The 4,897-nt window shown below is 54.0% G+C and overlaps 1 long non-coding RNA gene across 1 annotated transcript; it reads left to right on the forward strand.

Moving 5' to 3' along the window:
* Nucleotides 1–484: 484 nt before the first annotated feature.
* On the forward strand, nt 485–2,602 carry LOC133340760 (uncharacterized). The gene is made up of 2 exons (XR_009754936.1): nt 485–1,113; nt 1,466–2,602. It is a non-coding gene; the product is annotated as an uncharacterized LOC133340760 (long non-coding RNA).
* Nucleotides 2,603–4,897: the final 2,295 nt, after the last annotated feature.

Here is a 4,897-nt window from a genome sequence, read left to right on the forward strand (position 1 = left end):
GAGAGGGAGGGGGCTGAGGGAGGGAGAGGGGGGTGGAGGGAGGGGGGAGAGGTTCGAGAACTTCCTGTGAGAGGGAGGGGAGGGAGAGGGGGGCAGAGGAAAGGGAGGGGAGGGGAGAGGGGGGCAGGGGAGAGGGAGGGAGAGGGAGGGCGGGGAGGGAGGGAGGGAGAGAGGGAGAGGAAGGGGGCTGAGGGAGGGAGGGAGGGAGGGAGAGGGGGGCGGAGGGAGGGGGGAGAGCGGGGGAGAGGGAGGGCGGGGAGGGAGGGAGAGCGGGGGAGAGGGAGGGCGGGGAGGGAGGGAGGGAGAGAGGGAGAGGAAGGGGGCTGAGGGAGGGAGGGAGGGGGGGGAGGTTCGAGAACTTCCTGTGAGAGGGAGGGGAGGGAGAGGGGGGCAGGGGAGAGGGAGGGAGAGGGAGGGAGGGGAGAGGCTCGTGAGCTTCCTGTGAGAGTGAGGGGGGCAGAGAGAGAGATGGGACGGAGAGGAGTTGTAATGAGCGAAGGGAGAGCTTTCTGTGAGAGAGAGGGCAGGAGGGAGGAAGGGCGGGGGTAGGGCAGGAGCAAGGGGGGAGGGAGGGGGAAGGGCAGAAGGGGGGCGGGAAGGGAGGGAAGCCTCGGAAGCTTCCACGGAGAAAGCGGAGAGAAGGAGGGGAGTGAGGATTGCAGCTCGTGGTGCGTGCACACTCCCTCTGGCTTGCCGCTGGCACGCAACTTGCTCTCTTGACCTCTTGACCCCTGCAGCCACGAGAGGCCGCCACGTGACGTTCGCAGCAACTGTCAAAGCGCCACGATTGTTTGTCGGAACGGCGCGGCGATGATTATTCTTTCAGCGAGTCGATTTCTCTCGCCAAATCCTGGCCCCGCTGCCCCGTTGCCCACGCGGTTGGGGCTCGTGTGGACGCTGCATGCGACGGGGGGCAAAGCAAACATCCGCGGAAGCTCCGTGGTGGGGGAAGCAGCCCTGGGCAGTACAGCCAGAGACGAGGAACTCTTTGGGGTGGGGGGGTGGGGGGGGGGCACTGCCGCAGATTTCTGAATTGAAAACTCCACGGCAATTGCCACGAGACGAACGCGCACACGGAGGCCACGTGTCGAGGTGAGGTCACGTGGGCACCACGTGACCTGTGACCTGGAGGTCGAACAGATGCCACGTGACCTCCGCGTGTTCGTCTCGTGGCTTCTCGGCCCCATGACGATGGAGGTTGTCAAATCCGTGGTAAATAATTAAAAGCCGAACTATTTTTTTATGTTTTAGCAGGTAAGGCGCACTGAGAAATGTCGTTTTTTTTCACACAAATGATAGCTCGTTGAAGCGGCTTATCACGTGGCAATTTAGAGCAGCCAAATACGCTTATTAAACGCGTGTTTCTAAATGTGGAGGTGAAAACCCGGAGGATCCGGAGAAAAATCCACGCGAGCATGGGGAGAGATGAGAGAGAGACACGAAGACTCCAAATATACAGCAGCAGGCGTCAGGGTCTGGATCGAACCCACGACCTCCTGTAGACCAGGCGAGGTAGTTAACATCTCCTAGCCACCGTGATGATGATGATGAGAGAGAGAGAGAGACACGAAGACTCCAAATATACAGCAGCAGGCGTCAGGGTCGGGATCGAACCCACGACCTCCTGTAGACCAGGCGAGGTAGTTAACATCTCATAGCCACCGTGATGATGATGATGAGAGAGAGAGACACGCAAACTCCAAATGTACAGCAGCAGGCGTCAGGGTCGGGATTGAACCCACGACCTCCTGTATACCAGGCGAGGTAGTTAACATCTCCTAGCCACCGTGATGATGATGATGAGAGAGAGAGAGAGACACGAAGACTCCAAATATACAGCAGCAGGCGTCAGGGTCGGGATCGAACCCACGACCTCCTGTAGACCAGGCGAGGTAGTTAACATCTCATAGCCACCGTGATGATGATGAGAGAGAGAGAGACACGCAAACTCCAAATGTACAGCAGCAGGCGTCAGGGTCGGGATTGAACCCACGACCTCCTGTATACCAGGCGAGGTAGTTAACATCTCCTAGCCACCGTGATGATGATGATGATGTGAGAGAGAGACACGCAAACTCTAAACATACAGCAGCAGGCGTCAGAGTCGGGATCGAACCCACGACCTCCTGTAGACCAGGCGAGGTAGTTAACATCTCCTAGCCACCGTGATGATGATGAGAGAAAGAGACACGCAAACTCCAAATATACAGCAGCAGGCGTCAGGGTCGGGATCGAACCCACGACCTCCTGTATACCAGGCGAGGTAGTTAACATCTCCTAGCCACCGTGATGATAATGATGTGAGAGAGAGACACGCAAACTCTAAACATACAGCAGCAGGCGTCAGGGTCTGGATCGAACCCACGACCTCCTGTAGACCAGGCGAGGTACTTAACATCTCTAGTTAGCTGGAAAACCACGCGCTTCAATCAACAACAACATCAGCACGGGGCGCGGATAGTGAACGAGCACAGGCTCTGTGAATTATGCAACGAAACATCGGCGGTTCCTGAACAAAATGCGTTTGTTGTGTCGTCTTGTGTCCGGTCACCACCGATGTTGGTCGCTGCTGCTGCTCAAATAAATGTTGATGGTATGTGTGGGTGCGTGTCCGCGTGTTGAACTTATTTCGCCGCCGTACGTAGCCTAACCGCGTTCGTAGGAGGTGTGGGGCGACCGAACAACGAGAGTGCCCACAATGCAGTGCTTCAAGAACGACTACGGATTGTTAGCCTTTTATCTGGCAACAAAATTGACACCTTTATTACAAAGAGTCGTGTTTGCATTGACCACAATACCTGCAGTCGGAATGTAAACAAAAAACACAACTCTGATAATGTATGCACTGTCCTTGAAGTTGATTGGTCCACACCTGAGACAGCTTTCCTTAGAGCCTAGTCTCACATGGTGTTGGACCAGATGACGCCAAAAGGCGCACAACTCAAAGACAATGCACCATCAGAGTATGAGAGCTCGGGGTAAGCATTTACACCATTGGAACCTCATTTGCCAGTAAAAAATATGATAATTGTTTTTTTTACCCTTCTATCTGGCAACAAAACTGACACCTTTTTTTTACCAAGAGTAATGTTTGCATTGACCACAATACCTGCAGTCGGAATGCAAACAAAAAACATAACTCTGATAATGATATGCATTGTCCTTGAAATTGATTGGTCCACACCCGAGACAGCTTTCTTTAGAGCCTAGTCTCACATGGTGTTAGACCAGATGACGCTAAAAGGTGCCAATTATCATTTTGTTACTGGCAAATGAGGTTCCAATGGTGACTACGGAGTGGTTTTTGTTGTTGCGTAACGAACGGTGGCCGAGAGCTCCTGTACATGCGCTCCGTCTGTGTGTCTGTGTTAGTGGGGAGCGGTGGTGTAGCGGTTAGCGCGCTGCGCTAAAAAACCTGGCCACCCGAGTTCGATTCCCGTTCACGGCCAACACCCAGTGACGATTATCTGAACCGGTCCTGGGCCTCCCCTCGGTTGACTCGGCCTCAAATGAGTACCTGGTGCGGTGTGTAAACATCGCCACTGGGGAGACAAAGGCGGTCGGGCGTGGTGCTGGCCCACCCATCCCCTCGTGTGCCGTGCTGGCCTTCATAGGTGCTCGCTAACAGTACTTGCCGCAACAGTCTGTTCAGGCTATACGGGGGATCTTTGTCTTTTTGTAGTGAGGAGCGGTGGTGTAGCGGTTAGTACGCTGCGCTACGAACCCGGCGAGACCTGAGTTCGATTCCTGCTCACGGCCAACAAAAAGTGACGATTATATGCACCGGTCCTGGGCCTCCCCTAGATTGACTCGGCATCAAATCAGTACCCGGTGCGGTGTGTAAACATCGCCACTGGGGAGACAAAGGCGGTCGGGCGTGGTGCTGGCCCACCCATCCCCTCGTGTGCCGTGCCGGCCTTCATAGGTGCTCGCTAACAGCACTTGCCCCAACAGTCTTTTCAGGCTGTACGGGGGACGTTTGTCTTATGTGTAGGTTTGTGACTTAAAGGATCGTGAAGTGTCGCCATCTCTGGCTTTTTTCCCACTTTTGAGCAAAACCCAGAGAGACACATTTCTCGGTCAGCTGGTAGGTTTATGTTTAAAAGTTGCAACACAAGCCCGGTACCAGAACTCGGTGCAAGTTCCTTCCTGCAGCCCAAACGCAGATACCAACCCTGGACAGGTGGCAACCCTGGTGGGTGCTTGGGTGAGTGAGTGGCTGAGTGGATAATTGATTGACTGGCTGAGTGCATGAGTGAGGAAGTAAGTGGGTGAGTGACTGAGTGGCTGAGTGTATCATTGAGTGGGTGAGTGAATGTGCATGAGTGACGGTGGATGAGTAAATGAATGGGTGAGTGGATCATTGAGAAGGTGAGTGGGTGAGTGACTAGGTGAGTGAGGAAGTAAGTGGGTGAGTGACTGAGTGGCTGAGTGTATCATTGAGTGGGTGAGTGAATGTGCATGAGTGACGGTGGATGAGTCAATGAATGGGTGAGTGGATCATTGAGAAGGTGAGTGGGTGAGTGTATCATTGAGTGGGTGAGTGAATGTGCATGAGTGACGGTGGATGAGTCAATGAATGGGTGAGTGGATGATTGAGAAGGTGAGTGGGTGAGTGACAAGGTGAGTGAGGAAGTAAGTAGGTGAGTGACTGAGTGGCTGAGTGAGTGCTACGGTTTCCAACCCTTCTGTAGACCAAACACCGATACATTTCTCAACCCTGGCAGTCGTCTGCGATAAAGTTCTACTGATTCCAAAGAACACAGGATGAGATGTTATTATCCTTTGTGCAAGCACTTCCAAGAGTTCATGAACAGTGAGCCTGGTGAAATTTGGGGAGCGCATCGTCAGTAGTGAACCTTTGGGTCCTAGGGTGTTTCGGCCTTTCATACTATAC

The sequence above is a fragment of the Lethenteron reissneri genome, chromosome 10 (genome assembly GCF_015708825.2).
Source record: "Lethenteron reissneri isolate LAM-NWPU_2019-01 chromosome 10, ASM1570882v1, whole genome shotgun sequence".
Lineage (NCBI taxonomy): Eukaryota > Metazoa > Chordata > Hyperoartia > Petromyzontiformes > Petromyzontidae > Lethenteron > Lethenteron reissneri.